Source organism: Sturnus vulgaris, chromosome 2, assembly GCF_052056855.1.
Source record: "Sturnus vulgaris isolate bStuVul1 chromosome 2, bStuVul1.hap1, whole genome shotgun sequence".
NCBI lineage: Eukaryota > Metazoa > Chordata > Aves > Passeriformes > Sturnidae > Sturnus > Sturnus vulgaris.
Window position 1 is genome coordinate 18629955 of NC_142244.1, and position 24735 is coordinate 18654689.

Sequence of the window (24735 nt, forward strand, 5' to 3'; positions counted from 1 at the left end):
GTCAGAACTACAATTTGATAAGCAAATTAAAATAAATGCAATAGCACAGAATCACTGACAGAGTCAGGACACAACCTGGCACCCTGTTGGCCAGGGGGGTGGTAGCAGCTCCATTCAGTGGTGGCTGCAGTCCTCCAGAGGTGACAGATGTGCTTCTGTTGAGGCAGTGGTCCTGCAGAAGGGTCTGCTCTTCCTCTGAAGGTCCAGTAGTGGCTGTGTACCCCTGGGAATCCAGTAGAAAAGGCCCCGTGCTGTTCCAAGTCTCAGTTTATATCCAGGCATGGCTGCTTGGCTCCTCCCCCTGGGCGGGGCATCTCACAGTGGGATGACGTCATTTGTGAGCCATGCAGGGAGATCTGGTGGTCATTGACATAGACAGAGCCCTTGGAGAGAGTTATGAGAGATGAGTCATGGAAGAGACAAAGAACACTGCTTTAACAGCCTAAGGAGATGTGATAGAATTCATATTTTCAGTTTCATTTCTTATTGTAACCTGAGACATAACCCTGCCCTGGGTTCCCCCAGGTAACCCCCACCAGGAAATGCAATAACCTCAAAGTACCCCAAATGACTTCAAGAAACCTCTACCAGGGCCTCCAACGACCTCGAGAAACCCCAAATGACCTCAAGCAGCCCCTGGGGTTCTGCACCCTCAGCTCCCAGGGGGATGCAGCCTGCAGCATCCCAGAACAGCAGATCAGAACCATCTCTGAGCCTGCACTATCCCAGAACAGCAGATCAGAACCATCTCTGAGCCTGCACTATCCCAGATCAGCAGATCAGAACCATCTCTGACCCTGCACCATCCCAGAACAGCACATCAGAACCATCTCTGACCCTGCACCATCCCAGAACAGCACATCAGAACCATCTCTGACCCTGCACCATCCCAGAACAGCACATCAGAACCATCTCTGAGCCTGCACTATCCCAGAACAGCACATCAGAACCATCTCATACTGTACCATCCTAGAGCAGCACATCAGAGCCAGGCTGGCAGGGACAGAGATTCAGAGCAGACTCTCCCACAGCTTCCCTCCCAGCCTGGTCCCTCCATCCATCTTCTCCTCGAGGAGTTGGCTCCTCAGCAGTAGGATCTGAGCAAGCCCAGAACTCACCTGGCTCATGGCAGCCATTCAGTTTTGCTGCACAGTCGGTACAGAGTCTTAAACTGGACTAAAAAACCCAAAACAATGAATATTGTTCCACAGAGAAAAATACAAAACAAGTCAGTGGACACGAGCCAGCTGACTGCTCATGCCTCATTCTTCCTGGCCTCTCCCAGCCCTGTGCAATGTTTGAAGGGAATGGCAGAGGCAGCTATAGGTATAACACACACAGTGCTAATTCCCATGCACACACCCACATTCAACAAGAGTGCCTGAATCAAATGCACCTACTCATCTTTAGCAAAAGAACATCTCAACAATTGCTCCCCCTTTGGCAAAAAATTCAAATCAGACAGAGAAGTTCCCGTGTCTACCAGGAAACACAACACTTACAACACAGGTACAACAGCAGATCCTGACACCCTTAACAATTCATTTCTAATGTCCTTTTTTACAAATGGCACATTCATTCCTTCCCAGTCACTGTCCTGGGGCTCCCTGCACTTCCCCATCGGGTGTTGTAAAAGCTGTGCCATTATCCTTGCCTGTACCCTTATCTTCTCCTCATCCCTTCTTTCACATCTTTCACATACCTGAGACCCCTTTGTGACCAATTCCTGGAAGGTCCCACTCTGCCACCTTGCTCCCACCACATGTGGGATATCACCCACCCACAGCCACCAAATTCTTTGCAAACTCACTCACCTCCCCAGTGACTCAAACAAAATCCCTTCGGCAACCAGGCCAGGCTTTGGTGACACATTGTCTCTTATATGACACACCAGACCCTGTCTTTGTGCCTTACAGGGCACACCAGACCTGTCCCTGTGCCTTACAGGGCACACCAAACCTGTCCCTGTGCCTTACAGGGCACACCAGACCTGTCCCTGTCCATCACACCAAACCCTGTCCCTGTACCTTACAGGGCACACCAAACCCTGTCTTTGTGCCTTACAGGGCACACCAGACCTGTCCCTGTCCATCACACCAAACCTGTCCCTGTGCCTTACAGGGCACACCAGACCCTGTCTTTGTGTCTTACAGGGCACACCAAACCCTGTCCCTGTCCATCACACCAAACCCTGTCCCTGTGCCTTACAGGGCACACCAAACCCTGTCCCTGTGCCTTACAGGGCACACCAGACCTGTCCCTGTCCATCACACCAAACCCTGTCCCTGTGCCTTACAGGGCACACCAGACCCTGTCCCTGTACCTTACAGGGCACACCAGACCTGTCCCTGTCCATCACACCAAACCCTGTCCCTGTGCCTTACAGGGCACACCAAACCCTGTCCCTGTACCTTACAGGGCACACCAGACCTGTCCCTGTGCCTTACAGGGCACACCAAACCCTGTCCCTGTACCTTACAGGGCACACCAGACCTGTCCCTGTCCATCACACCAAACCCTGTCCCTGTGCCTTACAGGGCACACCAAATCCTGTCCCTGTGCCTTACAGGGCACACCAAATCCTGTCCCTGTGCCTTACAGGGCACACCAGACCTGTCCCTGTCCATCACACCAAGCCCTGTCCCCGTTCCCCTGCAGTGCCCAGACACCCCAGCACACCGTTCCAGCCCCCGGTGCCTCCTCCCGGTGCCACGCTGGCCGGGCTGGGGCTGTAGGAGCCAACCCCGCGTGTTTTCCCTCTCCTGGCAGCCGGGAACACCAAGCACTTGCAGCTGGCCCTCTGCTGACCCTATTGGCAGCAGCTCCCGCTTCTCCCTGTTCGTTCCTTGCCGCTCTGCTGGGAGCCTCCACCACATTTCTGCCCGCTGCCCTCCGGCCGATCCTTTCCCCAGCCAACCCCTCGCTGCCCCTCTGGCCGTGGGTTACCGAGGAATTCCCCCGGTGCCTCTCCCTGGCCCCTCTCGGTACCCATCGGCTGAAAAACCGGGACGGCACGGCCTTCCCGATCCTCCTACCTTCAATAATCCCCCCTCGAACCTGCTGGTTTACCCCAAAGTTCAGGTGTGTGCAGACCCACTCACCTGTTTCGGGAGCCGAGCTGTCTGGGCTCTGCAGCAAACCCGCTGCTTGAAGCTCTTAGAGACATCAAGACCCATTTCACACCCATACCTTCACCCATGGAATTGTTTGTAAATATATTTCAGCTTTCCTCCCACCAGCCAGCAGCTCCTGGAGTTTATTATGGAGCTCCTTATTTATTTTGTGAGCTTATTACAATGTGCGTGGGCTGGAAAGTTAAATGGCAATTAGTCTTCCCACCAAATACAACATTTCTCTGCATGGCATGAGTCTCCTTATTTTTTTAATTTGTGTGTGTGTGTGTTTAATGCTTCTCCAGCCCCCAAAACGTAGAGCCGGGGCAGGGGCAGGGCAGGAACGCTCCCGGCTGTGCTGCGTGTCCCCACAGAACCCACTGGAGCTGCCCCTTTGCACAAAGGGGAACTCCTGGAGAGCAGCCCCGTTCCTTGCCCTGCTGCTCGGGGCCGTTCAGCCCCGGCAGGGCAGGAGCACAGGGAGGCACTGACAGATGGGCGAGCACAAAAGCTGTGAAAAGTCACCGATGCTCAGAGGCTTTGCAAGTGTGACAGTGACCTGGAGATGATCTGATTTTTGTAAAGAGAGGCTTGCTCTGCAATTGCCACCACCACAGTCTGACATCAGAAAAGACTTGCTTTTTATTTATGCATCTCCTCTGCCTTTCTTGTGTTCTGCCAGTCACTTTGCCCACACTTCTAAACAACACAGAGTACAAACACTAATTCTAATTCCCAGTGTGTCCAGCAATCAGAGTAGGATGAGTTGGGAGCAAGTTTTAGTCCAGACTTTCTGCTGAGTGAAATCTAATTTCTATTTCTTCTTCTGTAAAACAGGCAAGGTTCATCATTGCAGATTATTTTTAATTGAATGGTGATGTACAGGTTGGCAGTAGAAATAATATTTGTTTATCATGAAAGTTGAAGTTTGTACTTTGTGAATGCCATGATTTTGTATGCTTAGAAAGCTCTCAAGAAAACCCATCCTTTTTTATGCAAATTTATTTTATACATCTGAGTCAGTGCAGAATATCTTTAAGAAAACTTTAACTCTTCCAGTTTGATTTTTTTTGTCTGAAAAGAATTTAAAAACTCTTAGCTTTCATTTTGTATTCATTTTATTTGAAAGCAAACAAGCTTTAAACAAGTATGTAAACCAAATAACCAGTTTAAATAACTGAATAAGTCACCAGCAACCATTTTAAAATCTGCTGCCAATTTTAGTTGTTTATTTAGCAGTTGAGATGAACATGAAGGAAATATTTGGTGTTAGGAGTCTACCTGTGAAGGTCACTTTGGAGGGCATGATGGCCTTTTGCTGTTTTGCAGTCTTTCTGTCTGTCTCCATCACTCTGTGCTGTTTAAAACCACTAAAAAAAGGATAAAAACTTGTGCTAGCAACTAACTTCAACTTTGAAAAAAAACCGCCTGGTTGGTGCCTTCTGTGAGAACCTGATAGTGCTGTTGTTTGAGGCACTGCAATCAAAAGTAGAACAGTTCTCTTCTGGTTGTTCTTAAAAGGTAAAGAGAAGTAAACAACCATAAACAGTGAAAAGATGATAAACTCAGAAGAACTCACCACTTCAAAATATAAAAATGTTGGAGAAAGTCTTTGTCTGAAAAAATCTGATTTCTTTCAGTTCAAAGTGTGACCAAACAGAGCTGACTGAGTGACCTCCACTGGAACAGAAAGGTACATGGGGTATTATATCTCTAACAAGCAGAAAAATTGTGCATATTTGATACGAGTAACACACAGAGACAAACTGTGTTCCACTCACATTCACCTTGGTGAAGGACATGTCTGGGAACTCGAAGTTTTGAGGATCAGGGAGTTTAGAGAGTCTGAGCATGTGCAATTGCAAGCCCATACCATCATGACATTCGGGTTTGAAGGTGGCATCAATGTCTTAGAACCCAAATATTGCTTTGATTTTTCAGAAGCTCACCTCCTATGATAAAGCTGTTTCTTTCACTAGGCAGAACAGATTAGACCAATGAAAGCCCCACATTCTTGAAGTTACAGGTTTGAGACACAAAAGACAAAGCAGTATTAGATTTAGATGACCTGGAGTATGAGCTAAAAGTAATTTAGGTGATAAGCAGTGCAGTTATTCTACACTTGATATCAGCAGTAATCATTTTAAAAATCACTCTGTGCCTCTGCACAGTTGGCCAAGCAGCAGCAGTATTTGCTCCTTCCAGTAATTCAAATTCCCCTGGGAGATGCTGTTTTTACAGGAGGCAGGGATTAGCAGCACTGCTAAAGCAGGCCTGAAGTTCTGGAGGAGGGAGCAGCTCAGAAAAATGAGATTGCCTTCAATGGGGATCATGTACACAGACAGCCAGGGGCTAAAACAAATCTGGCTACATATACAAAATGTCTTTATTTTGTGTTCTGAAACTTGTCAATATGTAAACTGAAAAATAACCAGAAAATCAACGCTTAAACATCCATCACTCCCTACAGAACATATTTAGCACCTCTGAATTTTAACAGGTTAGCCTCTAAACCCTGTGCTTATGGTTTCAAATGGTTGGAAGCCACCATCTGTTTTAAAGACAATGACATTTTATCCAATTCAGTTTACAGACTGAAGATAAACTAGGATGATTTGCTGAGCCCATTGCTGATCAACATAATCTCCATAGATGACAGTCCAGAGGTTTTGATTTCAACATCCTATTTGAAAGTGTATGCTTTATTTCTTTTTTTTAACCTACAGATCACTGCCATCTCTATTGAAATTTGGTTTGTGTTTGTTTGTTTTCCACTCCCTTTCAGCTCCTGACTCTTTTGTTAGCTCAGTAATTTTGTCATTTATCTTCTAGTGAGAATGCATGGATCCATAACTACAGGCCCGAAATTAATTAGATGTAGAAATAATATGACAGCTATTGATATGCTTTTCATTGAGAGAAATAGTCAAGAAGAGAAGTTCAGACAGAAAGACCCCAGTCCTCTCCTGGAAGGCCATAAAGGAAAGCAGTTTTACAGAATAAACCTGTGAGACCCTCCAGAAAGAATAAAGGAAAAAGCAGCCCCAGTCAAACATGACCAAAGCAATAACTTCTGTGTCCTCTGGCAACTACAGACCCATTCAGAGATCACTTTAAAAAGGTATTACCTGCTCAGTGCACAGAAAATGATGATGGGAATATGATCTGCTGTGCTTGTTGCTGGTTCCTTGTAATGGCTTTTCCACTTTGAGGCAGATTTTCAAAAGTTTACCGAGCTAAATCCTTTCCCCTCAGTTTGCAGCCTTCAGGCACTTCCTTTCTCCAGTGTCTTAATTTAGGAAGCTGGAGTTGATTCACACATCTAATTTGAAATCACTCAGATCCTGGATAGATTTGGCTGTGGCCACCTGGGGAATATTAACCTATTTCTGTCATGGTTAAATTTTATTTTGATAATGTATGAATTAATAATTAATATTTTCTAAATTACTTGTGTTTTAGGGAGGAAGAGGTGCTCTGCATGTGTATGGAGGCAACACAATAAAGTACTAATTTGTCATGGGCTAAAACACAAAGAACCGAGTGGATCTGTTGGATTTTCTGGAATGGCAAGCTAAGGAGCACCTTGGCCTTGTGTATGTCTGGCTGCAGAAGTCATTTGCTGTGTAGGACTGGATGAAATCCCTGTGCCTGCCATACTCAGTGTAGGGTGAACAGAAGATAAGCAAAAGTGACTTCACCACAGCTTTTAGTGAAACTACCCTTGCTGTCCATCCTCCAGGGCACTGATAATTCCTTTTCTATTTCATGATGAAAGTTAATGTTTGAAATTTTATGTTTACCATCTACTCCCAATTCCTTAGTTACAGGAACAGTATAATCTCATTTTGGGACGCTTCTACATTATTAAGGGATGGTGGAACACAGTAATTCCATATTTGTCTCCATTAATCAGTGGGAAAACTGTAAGCATCTATCTTATTGCATACAGAAGGCCCAGCTCTACAGAAGAAGAAAAACAATTGGAATCTATGGATTTCCTATCTTTTTTCAGGCCAATTCCTACATTTATTTTGTTGGCATGTCTTGTCTGGTTTCTCCTAGGGACTGAATGAAGACTGAATATAGATCTTATCTTTTGGATGATTGACAGAATGTGTGGTAAGACAAGTCTTTTTAGATTAAGACATAACCCCAGCATAAGGGATCTCAGAAAAAATACTGACTTTTTTGCAGCACAAACCCCCCTCTCCCCTGAGTACCATCCTATTACAGTCATTGCTGACAGAATAAAGAACTATCAAAACAACAAGGTTCAAAATAAAACTCAGGAAGCTCTTATGAAACATGAAAGCTCTGTGCTTCAAAATTCTGGACTGAGGAGAGCACAATGTGTGCACAGTGAAAAGTTTGGAGGGAAATAAATAAAAGAAATCAAACCCCTGTGTTAAACCAAAGAAAGCTCTGAGAAATATTTACTATGCATCAGATCAACTGCAGTCTAATGATCAGAGTGAACTCATTTCCAGTGGCATATATAAACCCAAATGTTAATCAGGAGAGGGGTGGGAGGAGGCAAAGGGCAGCACATGAGGACAGCTCTGGGTTATGTCACCACTCCCAGTGGTGAAGGTGACAGACAGGAAAAGAGAAACCTTGAAAAAACCAGGAGAAAAGTCAGGCAGATTTAATACCTGCTACCCCAGAATCCCTGCTAGGGCAGCTTTTGGCAATCTCAGAGATAAGAAATGGAGAGAAAAGTCGTGGGTGGGAAGATCTTGCCCAAAGGGAGAAATTCCTTACGTGCCAACATTTTGCTTGACAGCAAAGGGAAGAGGAGAAACATTTTGGATGGGCCCATCTCAGCCAGAGGCTGTCACACGTACTGAATCTTTTCTAGGATGAATATTTAATTTGTTTCAAGGGATTATGAACCTAGAGCTTGTAATTTTCACTTACCTATGCAGCACTTGCTACAAGTAGAAAGGAGCATCTCAGTGGGGACGTTCTTTGGTTCTGCATTGATTTCACAGTTTCAAAACCATTTTGTGCAGAGGACTGAGCTGATCCAGACTGCTGAAGCACCATTTTACACCATATCTAATCTAATCTAATCTAATCTAATCTCATCTCATCTCATCTCATCTCATCTCATCTCATCTCATCTCATCTCATCTCATCTAGAGCAGGGCCTTGTTACCCATATATACTATTATATTATGTACATTTAGGAACTCCTTAATAATTTTTCTTTGCCTTGGTCCTTTATGTCATTACTGCATTGGTCTACTGTGTTATTTTAACTGGAAAATGATAATTCTACTTATTCTTCAAAGACTGTTGAATTACTGATGAGATCTGCATAATATATCCTTACATTTTCTAATGTTTACTAACCCAAATTTATATTTAGTTAAATATTTAAGGGATATCCATGAGAACTTACTCAAGACTTTTTCTGATTCCCAATTTCCCCTATTTAATTCTTCAATTCCTATAAAAAGGAGATTTATTTCTATATAAAACCTACTTCATACTATCAGTAGGTAGAGAAGGAAACAGACTGATCATTCTCAAATACCATTTTTGTTATTTGGGTTATTAATGAAGGAACTTTTTTCCAGAGTAGCATATCATTCAAGTAGCTTGAAAGCTTTTATGCTTTGAGAATTGTCTTATGTTCTGTCAAATAAAAATAAATAACATTAAATAATTCATATAGCACAAAGTGTTTATAATCCAGTAACAGTAAGAGATTGTGATTCTGAAGTGTAATAATACCATTGTTAAAGGAAAGGAAAGACACGAGAACAGTTTTGCAGGTTTTTATAGAAATGCATTTTGCAATGAGCACTGCTTCAGGCAATGCTTTTTTTCTGATATAAATCAATTTATTTTGGCAATCAGGAGATACCATCACTGTGCCTACTCAAAACAGAGACAATAGTTATTTAAGTGTATGAATACAAACCCTCAGTGTCAAATTCAGCTCTTCTTCAGTTGTTCACCATGGAAGTAAATGAATCTGAATGTCTGAAACATCCCATTGGTCTGTTATGAAGTCATTTATGGTTTTTCAACATGACAACCAGGACTGAAGTATTGTGTTCCATTTCATAGTATTTAATTTTACACTGTTTCTCAGACTTCCACAGAGCCAAGAATACTGGAGGATTTAACCATAGATCCTTGGCCTGGGTGCTTATTAAATAGAATGCACTAAACAGTACAAAAATAGGTATGAGCAAAGAAATTCCTGTCTGCATTTTCAATTGTCCTGTCAAGATCTATCCTATCTGTTACTGCTGCACAAAAATCTGAACTCAGCTTCATCCCTGACTGCAGCACAGCTTCAGGAGCTGCATGTACACACAGGGACTGTCCTAAATTCTGCCTCGGGATCTCCTAATCTTGTGCTGAGCTGTGAGTCTGCCTGCTGGCACACGTGAGTTTTCTGAAAGAGCAAGGCTGCTTGTGGGGCTGGGAAACCAGGCATATGATAGTTACAGAGAAGTGTCTTAAAAATGGAAATCAGTGCACTTAGCTCTATTCTTTTCAAGGTTTTCATGTCATCATTAACTTAATTTTATCAAAATAGGATGCAGCTTTTCTATAAACTTGTGGCAGGGGAGGAAATTTTATTTAGCAGTCAGAACCTGTGTGTCAGTCAGGATATCAGAAGGATATGAGAAAATCTATTTAAAAACATCCTCAGTGGATCCATTTTTAAATTAATTCCACTCAGCAGATGCCCTTCCTAAACTACTTTCCAATGACTGCGTTGCTTAAGTTCAATTTCAATAACTACTAAATAGCATTTTTTTCAGTGGCATGCATGAACTAAACTCCACATTACCATCATCTGGAATAGCTCTCTGTGCTTTCTATGGATTCACTCGTTGCATGGTCTTGAAAGGTTTCCATGGAAAGAGGCTGCTTGATTTCTGTATGGAAATCTGACATTTAGAGTGTGAGGCAAACGAGCTGTAAAGAGGATGGGTCAAGTAACATCAGTGGGTTTTAAGTACCTTCCTGTTTATTGGAAGCATGACACTGATTAGAAGCATGAAGCAGTGATGCTAATTTATAATTTCTGCTTATCCACTTGCACACGACTGGTTTGAGCGTGGCAGTCTTCAGAGATTTACAAAGAGCCAGACAAAGTGTCCAGTCAGTGCACCTACCTTTGTGTCACATCATTATTGAAAGCAGTGGCAGCACTCCCTTCCAACTTCTCCCCATCACTTCTGTAAAACAAGGCACGACAGAAGGGTTTGAAAGGAAGGGACCAGTTTTGGGCACCCCACGTCTAACCCAGCTTGGTCCTTTCCCACTTCGTGGCTTGTGTGTGTGGATAACCATGCAGGCTGCCTGCCAGGAGAAGATGAGGATGCCCGTGTTTGTACAGCTCCAGTGGGTGTCAGTCATTATTGACACCATCTGCTCACTTCAGTGACAGCATTTCCAATCTCTTCTCCTTTCAGGGCTGCAGAGGAATGCCAGCAGCTCTGCTGCAGGAAAGAAATTTTGTCCACATACAGAGAGATTTTTTTTCTCTTTGCTTCCTTCCTTATAATTTGTGCAAATGCACAAAGTTCCCCTGCACTTGAAGGTAAAATAACTTCCCGAGAAAACAAAACAGAAGGGTCCATTAATTTTTGATACAAAGTCTGTGTGTTTGACTTCCTATAATAAAACATGTCATGCTTGCTGGAATAAAAACATATATTGCATATGTAACTGTCCACTATGTGGACAATTATGCTTTCTTTATGATAAATAAGAAATGAAATTTCATGGAAATGAAACCTGAACACAAAATTTGGTCAATATTTGGTGTTTTACTTATCAGCTGATAGAGTTTATAAGGAAATACATGTGAGCAGTTTATAAGGAGGAATGGGAAAAGTACAAAGGATTAACCACTTATGATATACGATAATAAACTAATATTGGGTGTTACTGACTATTCTACGATACACAAGCAATAATTAACTGCTTTAATCATTTGCCAGCTCTCTATAATTTATGAATCTTCTAAAGTTAGGAAAAAGCCAGACTGAAACTGTAAGCACAGGAAACTTCTCCAGTGGTTCCTTTGTTACACCATATGATAATGAAAACATTTATATGAGCATGCAGTAATATGTTTGCCAAAATAAGATGAAGTTCTTCATTTCCTCCGCAGTCTTGAATTTTATTTTTTCACATAACTCTAAAAGGCAGAAATTTCATTTGTAAGATGACTATTGGTTAATGAGTACACGTCCTTTATTCCCTTTTTTCTTTATAGTAGTGTCACTAAAATGTGTCTGAAAAACAACTGGAACTTGCAAAGTTCTGGATAATAAACATACCCTGTTCGGGTGAGGCAGAAGGACGATCTATCTTTTAAATTGCAGTGTAAAATAAAGATGTACAAGATTGAGTAAACATTCAAAGCATTTTGAACGTGGTAGCACATATGTTTAGACAAGGTAATTTTGTTCATACCAAAGTATTGTTCAAAATGATGTTGTGGAAGCAAATTAATTCAATCACTTACCGTGGACCAGAAAAGATCAGAAAAAAATTTATGCTGAATTTTGTGTCTCACATATGCATTTCATTTTCATTGCAGTTTCCTTTTGCAAGAAGTTATAAAGGTAAGTAGAAAAGGCACCTTTTGGAAATGTTTCCTGTCATAAAAATCAGTGCTTGCCATTAAACATTAATGTATAGTACACACTGAAAGAACAATTATCTATAGTACTTTAAAAATATTTCCCCATACTTTCAGAAATGAAGTAATATTGACGAACTAATAGAACACAAAACTGTAATATTGAAACAAAATAAAGACAAATAGGTTTCCAGATTAATTCCATAAATTGTACTGGCATTCTGTCATGGTGAAAAACATGGTGAGAACTCTAGGAAACAGGTGTTACAAGTGGAGCAAAGCTGGAAATATTGAAAATGGATGTACACTGATTTTTTCCATCGTAAAATAAATAGTTCAAAATAATTACTGTACTTTGTTTATTTAAAGTGTGCATGAGAAATCATAATTTACAGGAGTCTAAGGAAATTTGGAGCGAACAAAAATAATGCAACAAATTATGAGGTGAAATATCCACTTTCCTACTGTAACTCTGTCCCTGACACAGGGAACAGGTTTTGTCAAGTCATTTATGTTGCCTTGGGCTAGACATTTGTTTTTGATGCCAATGAGAATGACATTTGTTTATTCCATAGAGGTTGCCTAGTAAAGGGATCTGTACATGAGGAAAACAAAAAGATATTGAGCTGTGACCCTGGGAATTTCATTTTTAAACCCATCTTTATCTCTTTAGGCCACTTTGGTAATTTCATCTTTTTGGTCTTTATTTTCTCTTACAATTTACCTCCAAAATGGGGGAGGAGTGAGGGGGGGACTGTGCCATCTTCCAAAGCTTTCCAGCCATTCCTAAAAACAGAAGGGAAGAGAAGAGTCCAGGAAAACCCAGTGATGACTGCTGCATGCAGGCAGTACTTTGATATTTGTAATTTAGAATAATTTTCATATAAAATGGGGCTCTAGGAGTGCCTCTTGCTGGGGGTCAGTACAGCCTCCTGTTCTGGAACAAGGGGGAATTTCCTTCCTGTCTTTCTTCCCCTTCTCCTCTAGGCTGATGAGTGAAAATTAGCCAATATTAGCAAGAGCTTTTCAGTCAAGCATTTAAAGATGAAGAGAGCACTCATAACCTGCTGGATCTGCTGGGGTGGTGACCAAAAGGAAAGAAATGGGGCAAAGCTCCTCATTAAGAGAGGGCTGGTGCTGCTTTGTCAGCAGACACTGGGGCAGGATGCATGACCATGACCTCAGCTAAAAGGAATTGGGACAAAAAGCCTGCACTGATCCTTAAAACTCCTCAGCAGTTCCATCTACTCTTCATTTCTCAGGGCAGCCTGATAGAAGGAGATTTAAGAGTGTAAAGCTGTGGGCTCATTTTCTATTTCTCTATAGTTTCCTATTAAAAGCATCTGGCCTGTGCTTGACACAGAGACAAAATTAAATGAATGTATTCAGAGCAGGATGTGTCACTTCCCTAATCAAGGTTAGGAAAGGATTACCTCAGAAAGAACATCTTCCAGTAGCTGGGTTGTCAAACACAGCACCTGCAGTAAATAGAGAGAAAATTCACTTTTTTTCTGTTGTTATAGTTCTCAATTTATCTCTTTCTCTTGCAGTTTTAGTGCTGTTTTTCCTTTGTGCTAAAGCATTTCATGTCAGTGAGACAAAATTTGCCACCTTTCTCCCAACAGCTGCTCAAATTGGATGCCATTGTCACCTTACAAGCACTGCAAAAGTTATTATATGGTTTGTTACATCCAAATAACTTACACTCTCAACTGAGATGTATCCTTTAATATTTTGAATTCTTGTGTCAGGTCAAATGTGATAGGAATGCACGGGTTAAAGTTTATGTTTTTAACAACTTTAAAAAATTGAAAGCACATTTCAGTCATTATCCTGACTTACAAATGGGAAAACAAAAAAAAAAACATTTCATAAGAAAAAGAGTAGCAAAGTTAGTAATCTGAGGAAAGATTTTTTCCTTCCTTTTGGTGTTGTTTACTGGGTTATTCGTTCCCATCACTTTTTTAAACACAGGCATCAATAAACAAGTTGTATGGCACAGTAAGAATTTATGACCTGCAATTCAGCTGAGCTATGCTCAGACAATACCATTAGGTCTAAGCGATGTGATTAAGCCTGATAGTGATCACTGTAACAGAATAATCTGATTTTTTTTTTTAATGCAAGCATTTTGGGTGCTTTTCAAACAAAAATCCCAGAAAGTCTACCCTGCATCAGCCACTAAACTCACTTGAGCAGAAGACCCAGCACAGTCTAAAAAAGAGTTCCATGGAAATAAAAGACTAGAAACCAGCTCTCAGCCAAAATCAGAGACAAAACTGATTTCTTTATCTTTTTCTTTCTGTGGAAATAGCAAAATGCAGCTGTTCTGTCAATGCTCATAACGAACAGAACTATTGTATATGCAATGAAAAAAGGTAGCCTAGAATATTGAAAAAATCTCCAAATCTATAGGACTAAATAGTGCATTGCTTAAAGAAAATACCATTATCTTTTTTCCCAGTAAAGTTCTCCACTGGAAATTAAAACAGAGACTGAACAGAGCCATTGTACATTAGATTACTGTACTACAATTGCCATACTAATAACCTTGCTGAAGCACTATACATTAATTTATATATATGTATATTAGAAATATTATATAGCAGTTTATTCTGTATTAAAACCACAGTTGTTTATACACTTACCTAATTTTCCTCCCTGAAAATGGGTGGTCAGCAATTAGTTTCCTATTTACCACATCCATTTTTGCAACTGTAATTTCTCTCCAAAGAGTAATGCCAGGTCTCAGTGACACTGAACAGCAGAACTGCAAGGTTTTATGTTCTCCAGTATTAACCTGCTGGGCAGCAGATATTTTGCTAATTTCATAAATTTAGTAGTTTTTTAATTTTATTTTTTAAATAACAATTTTATATTGCTGGTGATTCCTCCTCCATACTGCATGCTGTGCAGTACAGACACATCTATAGATTTTATTTTGCACAAAAACTCCTATATCATAACAACTCCACTGAAACAAATTGAACTGATTGAGCAAGAGTCAGGAAATCCTAGATTTGTGAAGTTGTGAAGATCTATCAGTCCATCCTCTTTATCCTCCTGCCAGAGCCAGGCTTTTCCATGCAATGCATCTGCTTTTGTTCACTGGGCTTCAAATAATGCTAAAATGGGACCGTTGTGTATATGAGAGGTAATTAGCCCAGTTACTACACACACATTTTAGTGGGAGCTGCTTGGACCTCACCAAGTTCCATCAGGAACTCTTTTTTAGCACTTCCAGCCTCTCAGAACATTGGGTTTGATTCTTTTTGGGATGTACAAACCAGCATCTCATTGCCACAAAATCCCAAAGTTAAAGAATCACAACTCTACGTCTTCAGTCAAAAATTAAGGATGGGAAAAGAAATGAGCTTTGGAATACAAGAACATTTGCATAGGAATTGTTAGCAATAGAAAAGTTCCTGAGAGGAGAAAGGGATAGTTTGGTTCTTCAGAAGAGACTTGCAGAGAGGAAGGAGCAGAAGCCTCCAAGCCATCAAAACTCTTTAGAAATGAAGTGAGGTTATGGATTGCTCAGTTTCAGCTCTGCTGAGTTCTGCCCAGCAGATTGAAAATTTCCTTTAGTTTTGCATTTAGAACAGAACCCAAACAGATTTCATTGACCCTGATTCCCCAATTTTTTGTGTATTTCTGATTATACTGCAAAATGAGTGCAGCTGTGAGGAGTGACATGAAGTGACACCACCTAATTAGAAAAGGGACTGCACTTCAGGCTTCAGCAACACCAAAAGGAAGATTGCAGATATGTCATTCCCCATACCCTGAGTGTGCCAGCTTTACATTTTTGGGTCATTTTAAGTCTCACAGATCTTTAAAAAAAGGAGAAAACCCTCAATTTCTGATAGAACTGAAATTATTAGCAACAAAGTATACCAAGTAAGAGCCTGATAAAATTGTGTGCAATATTCATTACAGGAGAAGGAATGTTTTTTTACAGAGAATTGGATTGTTCTTTTCCTAGTTCATCCTGAATATTTTTTCTGGTTTGTGGGATTTCTTTGCAAGGATATAATACTCTACCTATTGCCTGCTTGCTGCTGGAGCTAGGAGAAACCTAAGACATGAGGAAGAAACAGAAATTTGTGCTGAACACCTTTAATATGCTACATAACCTTGTCATAAATCCTTTAATAACCACCAGCTGCTCTGTTGTTATCATGTTCTTCTGAGCTTAGCTGGTTAAATCTCCCTCCTGCTTTTAAACTTCTTGGTAAAAGCAGTTTTTTTTTTTCTTGCAAAGTCTATCCCAAGGCTGAACAGCAAATAGCCAAGGGACTGTGCCCCAAAATCCTGCTCATCTCCAGGCATGGATGCTTTTCCCTATTCCCATGAATGGGGAAAGGCACACAGAATTCAGCATAAGAATCATTTAACCTGATATTTACAGCTTCAAAGGGAAAATAAAAGCCAGGCAAATCCTTTGGATTTCAGGATATTGTGGAGGATACGTAGAAGTCATTCCAGGAATGATGTGACAGTGTCTCAGAGTTAAAATTATTCTGCCTCCTGAAATGCTCATATGCTTGTGGGGATCTCTACTGGCATATTTTAATAAAAAAAATAAAAAATGTTTCCAGATCAATGAGCTGAGAACATTTTTGAAACGCGTTTCTGTGAAAGGAAATAGAGGAATTCACATATTTATCTGGGGAAAAAAAATCACCAGGTTTAAAAAAACCAACTTAATTTGTGCTATGCAGAGAGCATAGGGGGGGGAGACAAGTCATGATCTTTGAATGTTTAAGGCTGAGGATACTGAATTATTCCATTTATTTTGAGCTTACTCATGGTCCTGTGTCCTGCAGGCCTTGGGGATGATGAGACTAAAATGCCAAAAAAGATGTCACTGCATAAAAGCTGCAGAATTTTTGCAAGTGAGCTTTCTCAGCTTAAATGTGACCTCTCTTGACTTCACCTTAGCTACAAAAGAAGCTGCTAAATTAAGCTTGCAGAAAAACTCAGAAAGGTCCTAAACCTGCAAAGAGCCAAAGTTGTGTGGTCAGTGCTGGCAAAGAAAGTTGTTTTTTTGTAAATTTTCCTTCTCTGTCATTTTCACTTGGAATATTTTTCCCCTTGGAGGAATTCCTCCAGGATTTTTCCTTCTGCCCTGTCTCACCAAAGTGACTGAGCTGGGAAAATAATGTAGCCTGCAGTTTAGCCTGTGTGCTTTTACCAAGAGGCTTTTCTGGAAAGAAAAGTAGATTTAAAGTGAAATTCCTTAGTTTAGCATAGATTAGGGCGTTCTGGTACGTCATATGGGCAGAGATGAATTATTAACCTTTGGGGAAAGGTAGCAGTGTGCTCACATTAACTTCTCACAGTGTTTGAGGGTTTTTTCCAAGTGCACATTGGGGAGCCATTGGAATGATAATAATGAAGAGCTCAGTAATTCCTACAACTCCTTGTTTTATTGCAGTGGTCTCTGCAGAGTGACTACAGCACAAACCATTCCCAGAAACTATTATTATTATTACTATAATAATAATAATCATTATTATTATCATATTTATGGCTGTGTTAATGTTCACCGAAATTTTTTATAAAAGCATCAGCACCTCTCACATGGTGTTTATGTACCTTGATCTCCACGTGCACTACATTTAAACAGAGAAACAGAGTAGTAGTCTGTTGTTTGGGGTGTTTTGTTTGTTTTTCTGTTTGTTTGTTTCATTTTGTTTTAAATAAACTGATTTCTTATGGAGAAGTTCAATCATTCTTCAGAATCAAAATTCTCCCGAAGTGGAAGCCTCTGGGCTGAAAATGGTGAAGATTTTGGGAGACACTGCACATGCAAAGGTTTAATATTGATGTGGAAGCTGCAACGTGGGATCCATTTCTGAGGAAAGCTTTGTTAAGGAAACTTATAACATTTATATAATAATGTTTGTTTAATATTTCAATTGACTTTAATTTAAACAAAATAATTTCTTTGACATCAGAGAAATGTACCAGCATAATTTAAAAACTAATAAGTCCTTTGCTTCTCTATCTGTTACTCATTACATCTTCTAGAATTTAAATAAAATAATTGAGGTAGTATTTGCTGACCAGATTTTTGAACCAGTAAAGCAGAGGTTTCTAATGTGAGTAGGTTAAACTGTTTGAAGAGTTAAAACCAGGTTTTCCCAGCCATATCATCTTGGCAGACAGACTTGCTTTGAAGGTGGAGTTTTATTTTCCCCATGTCAGTTCATTAAAGTAAATCAGTTCAGAGAGTAATTTAAAGTAGAGAAATTTCTGAGGTATTGAGAATTAGGCAGAACTGTTTTCCTCAAAAGGTATGGCTCTAAATGAGGAGTGAGAACTAGCAGTCCCATAATCCAGGATAATTTGGACCCTGGAAAGATAGCTCATTAATTAAAAATAACAGTTTTAAAATAAGCTGCTGGCTTTTTTCCTTTTTCTTAAATTTTTTTTTCCCAGTAATATCATGCCTACAAAAAATGTCAGACCCTTGTTAAACTGCAAGCTTTAATTGCAATTTTAGATTTCTATCTTTAGGCCTTCCTGATTAAAGTCAAAGTCTCAGATAAAATTTGATGCAAATCACAAGTGGAAAGGAATAATTTAGTAAATAAATGGAAGTTAGCATTTACTAATATATGGGTAGTCTGAATAAATTATATATTACTGATCTATAAGTCTGAATAAATGACATACTTGATCACATATAATACTAGGGCAGTCATCTATAAAAAAAAGAGACTATGTTTGTTTCTGTGTGTGTGCTGATCCTCTTCTGTACAGTTTCTTCTTGTTTCGAGTCAATTTAAGGTTAAAATTTGCATCCAAACCATTTCCATTTTTGACAGCAGTGTAAGCAAAACCAAATTGCTTATTGCTAGTCACTCAGGGGGAAAAAAAAAAGGAAATACATAACAGGCTTAGATGCACTAAACAGCCTTTTTGAGGGAGAAAAATAAAGGTAGCACAGATCCTCCAAGGTGACTCTGCCTCTGAAGAGGTGGCAAGCTGTTATTTGTTCTGTGTCACGGCTGGGCTGCCTGCTGAGGGATGCCTGGTGATGAACAGGGGCTCTGGCAGGAGCCTGATCACCCCTCACTTGAAAAAGGTGCTGGGACAAAGATTATCAAAGCATGATGCCTTGATGAAGTGTGGCATTCAAAGCACATCCCCAGAACCCCTTCCCCTCGTGTTCTTTGAAGAGGAAAGCAGATCTCAGGGGAACAAAGAGCGATGTCACAGTCTTACCTGGCAGGTAATGGTGCACAGATGAAAAAATCTTTCAGGAGGATAAAGGCTGAGATTTTCCTGGGCTCTAAACCCGGAGCTGTCAATGCCTACACGAGTCAGAGTTACCAGGATGTGTTTTTAAACTCCAGCCAGTGGCTGAACCTGAAAAATCCATGAGCAATTGAAGGCACTGAGGGCTCGGTGCTCTGCAGGCACCCAAGGCTGATCTGAGCTGCGTGCAGGTGGCCACTGGAGCAGCACACACCTTGGCAGATTTGCAGGGAGCTTTTCTCTTCAGGACCCTGGCATGTGTCCCTGCAAAGGCCGAGCTGCTGCCACACAGAGCTCACAGACTGTCCTGTTCCACATCAGAGCCTCCTTTGCCCCTTTGGCCAGCACCGAGAGGCTGCTTTATGAAACAGGACTGCTCCATAATGACTGACACAGATCTAAATTCAGCACTAAACCAGGAAGGACAAAGGCCCCAGTTAGTGGATTTCCTATCAAAGACCGAGACAAAATTGCCTTTTTTTCTTTTCCTCTTTTGGCATTGTGTCTAAAATAAACATTCATTAAAACTTACTCTGTCCAAAAGCCAGCTACAGTAGTTTAGCAGAATGCCTCAGGAATAGTGCAGCAACAAAGTGCAAGAAGTGGTATCAGATTACCATGGCAGAATAAAAATTTAAAATTATGAAGCCTTTTCAAAGCCCTTAGGTTATCAGTTCTTAGAAAAGAAAATGAAAAATCTGATGCCAGATGTAATGCTGACATTTTTTTCAGTAGTAACTAGGATAATTGATAAAAGCATGATCCAGTTCCTGGCACTGTCATGCATAGTCAGAGTGCTACATGTAAAACTACATTCAGGGTTAGATCCACTTTTTCCTCTTCTATAAAATCAATGATTTAAGTATCCTGGCCCTTGTTAAAGAAATTACTGTTAATCATTTAGAATATATTTATGCTAGGACTCCAATATGGGATTAAAAACCTAGCTAATAAGAGAATTTAATACACAACAGGAGGAAACTTGCAATTTTAAACCTGACTGGAAGTTGCTTCTCTGTTGTTACATATAAAAACCAGACTTTACACAACAATAAAAGGATCTCAGACTTTCCCTTTCTAGAGCAGTCAAAGGCAAGGAGCCCCAAAGCCCTCATAGACATTGGTGGAGAATTCATGACTTAGTTCTGGGCCATGGAAAGCTTTAATCTTTCCAGTCTTCCTCTCTTCTAACTTTGAATCCTACTTTGAATCCTTGAAAGTTCGGGACACTGTTTAAAATATGAGTGTCAGTGTTTAATGAGAACAATCCATCATCTGCTTGTCAGCTTCTGCTGGAATGCTGTTGAGGTCTCCCTGGTAATAATCAATAGCTTGGATACAAACACTTCAGGATGCAAGAGCAAAGTACCTGCGAGAAAGGGCAGCTAAACAAAATTCAAGAGGGAAAATACTTCTGTGAGAACACAGAACTGTAAGAAAAAGGCAGCAGAGATGGTAATTCAGCAGCAGCAGAGGACCAGCCTGTTGTGAGGAGCCAAGGGGACTGACACATCCCCATTTGATTGACAACTGCCTGGCTGGCAAAGCCCCGTCCAACATTTCATCAGGAGGTGAGGAGCATATCAACGTTCAGCCTGGCAAATCATTATTCATAGTTAGCTGCTGGGTGCATTAGCAAGTTTTAAAAAAGCTTTGCACTCCTCGTTTGTGCACACAGTGCCTGCAGGAAGTGTTTTACTGTATAATCTGCTCAAATCATGGTGGCACAGGGAGGGGTTGGATCCCTGCACACACACACACACCTGGCAGCAGATATGAAACCAGCTCGTAATCATCACATCCAGCCTTAAATTAAGGTTGAATGAACACCAACAACGATCTTGCTCAGGGTCTGCTGAAGGTTCAGTTTCGCTGAGTTTGTGACCTTAGCAAAGGGTAAAGGAAAATCTGCTGAGTTGTGCAAATAGCATAGCTTGGAATATATACTGATTGTTTAATAAATAAGGAGTCCACAGAATGGGTCTTGGGGCAAAGAGATTTATGGGCAGCTTAACTTCAAGCCCCTCTACAATTCTTTCATTGGTAAATTATACATCCTTCTTTACCACAGCAATATTCCATTTTAATCTTGGATATTTACCTTGGATACATGTTATATAAGAAACTTTTTTCATATTTGCTAATAATATAAGTGGATATTAAATTAAAGAATCTGAAGAGAAGCCCTTGCTGAGGAGAAACTGAGCCTACATAATAAATAAAGACTATATTTAAGGCATGTGATCTCTGCAGTTCCAATGGCACAGGATGTGACCAAGCCCAAATATTCCAAAATACACGAGTACCAAGGCTACAGAACATGAGTGGCAGGCTGACATCAGCAGCATCCTGCTGTGATAACAACAGACAAACCATGAACTTAAATCCTGGCTGTCTCAGAGCCTGGTCAGTCCTTTCTCTGTCAGCCATAAATTTCAGGGCAGTGCTCATATATCAGCTAAATCATTTGAATGGTCCTTCACTGTATCATTCCCCAGCTGTTGACTGGGTGCATCCATCAATGAGGTGAGCAGCTTTTGCTGCAGTTGGAGTAAAATCTATTTTTCAGTTCGAAAAGAAAATCGGTGGCAAGGTTACCTAATGTTGTAACAATCTTCCTATTTAACCTTTCATGCCAAAAACACCTTGATGTAAGTGATAGCCACACATTTAGGACACAGAAACAACATTTAGGCTGCTTGTCATTACAGGAAGTGTGTTTTAAAGTGTTGAGTAGTCCTGAACTGCTGAACCATTTGTACTCTAGCTGTTTAACAAAACTCAGGATCTGACCTCCTTGTTTTGCAAATATTTATTTAAATCAACAGCAATGAACATATTTATTCAAGTCTATTGCAATTTGCTGCAACCAGTTTGTAAACAGAAGTAAAAATGAACAACTTCAGCCTTGTGTTTGTAATCCTGGGAAATTTATGACTGAAAAAGATAACCTTAGGCTTGAACTTCCTAAACAGACATGCAAATATCATCATATAACTGAATTCCCTCCTGGCTTCTACGCATCATTTTTGCTTTTCCCATTTTTTAAAAGCTCCTTTAAATAATTTTCCAACACCAAAAATGCACAGAAAGAAAACTGCAGCTATTTCCATCTGCATGCAGATTAGCAGGTAGAAAAGAAAATGAATCCATTTTCCATATACAAGCCATAAATCCTAGGACCTGATGGAATTGGACTAATTAGCAAAAAATTAAAGGTAGGCAAATTAGGCAATTTTTGGCATTCCTACTTCATTGATAATTTAATGTCAAGTAAGTTAGGAAAGCACCAGATGAGAGAGAGAAATGAAAGTAATTTACATCAACTAGCTTGGCTAGAGCTGAGGCCAAATGGCATTTAATGACATATATTTTCATTCTGAAATAATATTGTTTTGAAATGAGGAAGGGAAAAAAAAACCCTTTAGTAAAACCTTAAATTTACAGTATTTTTAAGACAAAAAAAAATCTTAATCCCTGATCAACTGTTTGCAAACCCAATGAAATTTGTCAAGGGATTTATGTTTTGAAACAATGCCTTTGGCTACAAATACATAAAAATATTTTGTGTGTTCTATACTTACAAAAGGACTACATTTCTCCCATGTCTTGATAAGATCAAAAGCATATTTTTCAAACCTGTGAATGTATCTGGTATCCATTAGTAGCCCAAACATTGCTTTGCCAGTTTCACACTGATGAGAATTTGTTAAGTTATGGAAGCAGAAGTTGCACTTGTGTTTAAATAAGCCCTTGGGCAACTGATTGTGCTCTTGAAGTTTTCTCATTCTCCAAGAAAATTCATCAGCTTTGGACAGTATTATCATTTAGCATCTTCTGCAACATGCATGCTTACAAAGACAGCAGTTGTGCCACACACTCTCCACTATTTGCACACTGATTGACAATTTGCTGACAACCTGCTGTCCCTATCTGAATCTTGTTAATTTTTTGGTCAGTGAAAGATGGTTTTACTTTCCCAAGTCCAGGACAAAACAAATAATCTGCCAAGAAATTATTCTTAAAACTCACAAGAGTCACTCTGAAGGTTAAACTGACCACTCCTCATAATGGGTGGCTTTCCTTTTTTTCATCACATTCACTTTACTAAGCATTAAAACCTTTATATCAATTAACAGGCTCCACTCCCTATAAGATGCCATTCTATCAAACTAAAATTGTCCTTGGCAATTTTCCTGTTTATTTTAACAAATCCTGCTTGAAAAATCTGTCTCCTAAATTCCATCTCTCGGTTGTGGAGCCTGCAGCTCACACCACCCTGTGCAGCCTTGTCAAGATGCTGACAGGTGAACCAGGTTTCCAAGAGGAAAATAAATACTGGCTACATTTCAGCTGGAAATCTCCAAGCAGACTTGTTGCCCTTTGTTCTGCACATTTACAAAATCCATTCTGGCAGGTATCCATCATTTCCACAGCTCAAAGGAGAGAACCAAGCCCTGCCCAAGCCTGCCCAGTGTGAACAGCAGTGCCTGACACAGGAGTGTGTGTGCACTCTATAGAGGGAAGCCAATTATTACAAACTCATCACAAAACCCACACACACCATGGGTAAAAGTATTTTTTTCTTCCTTTCCCTTTCTGTCAAAAATATGGTGAATCTGAAGACTGATCAACTTTCTTAATATGCTTCTACTCATTCTCTTTAATGATCCCATTTCCTCCAAATTTTTAGAAAAGTTGATCATGGGGAAAAAAAAAATTCCAAACAACTTTGTTATGAATTAGATCTCTGAATTGAGCTGGGATTAAATGGTAAACTGATTTTCAGCTAACTGCTTCTCATGTAGTTCATTCTTTTGAATGCATGGCTGCAAATCTGCTTGCTCACACTGCTGTTTCCTAGGCTGGAGTGACTATTAAGTTTTGTAATTAGTGGAATGTAATTATTTCCCTTAATGGGCTGTAAATTCACATTATGCAATAAATCATTCTTATGTACACTTAAGGATTCATTACTCTTCTTAGCAACTGAATAGCATATTTACTAAGGACAGAAATGTTCATCTGGAGTGCCTTGTAGGTTATTGGGAAAGCATTAGTTGTTCCCAAATGAACCCTCTTTGGTGAGGGAAAGTGGTTAACAGCAGGAAAATTGTGGTGCTACCACTGAGGTTAGAAATAAGACTTGCAAACCTGATTCAGCAATGCACTAAAAAAAATATTTGCATACCAGTTCCACTGGGATCATTTATTGTCCTCCTTAAAGCTATTAAGAGCTTTCTTAAATCATCTCCTGAAATAATAGTCAAGGAGAGAGAATTGGTGTTATGAATAAAGATTTGTCAGCCAGGACTGGAGCGAGATAGCAGCAGAATCCATGGAACTGCTAAACCCAAGCCAGAACAACCCTAAGCCTGGCATGTGCCTTACCAATTTTGCACTTTGGAAGGGTTAAAAAAAAACTTGAAAAGGCTGCTGGGTATTCTCAGTAGAGACAAGAAGTAAAATTTATTATAATATTGTACTGGGCTGAAGACCTTGCACTCATGTGGCCTTTAAATTGGGTCTTCCTTGGAGATATTCTATTTGTCACCTCTTAGTCAATTATAGGAAGCAGAAGCTCAGAACATCTTTGAGCACTGCCATCAAGAAATAAGAGTGCAGGTAAAGGGAATTTGTTCAATAGAGAAAAAATAAAGATTCACCACAAAGTTTGTAATCTATGTTGCCACACTGTTGGCAGAATTCAGATTCTTTCATATAGTAACC

General features: G+C 40.2%; 1 long non-coding RNA gene across 1 annotated transcript in view; it reads right to left on the bottom strand.

The window, feature by feature from the left end:
- Positions 1 to 24735, bottom strand: part of LOC148224645 (uncharacterized) — a 75094-nt gene that overhangs the window by 2057 nt on the left and 48302 nt on the right. The window contains exon 8 of the long non-coding RNA XR_015800743.1: positions 76 to 13214. This is a non-coding gene — a long non-coding RNA (uncharacterized LOC148224645). The remainder of the gene's footprint in view (positions 1 to 75; positions 13215 to 24735) is intronic.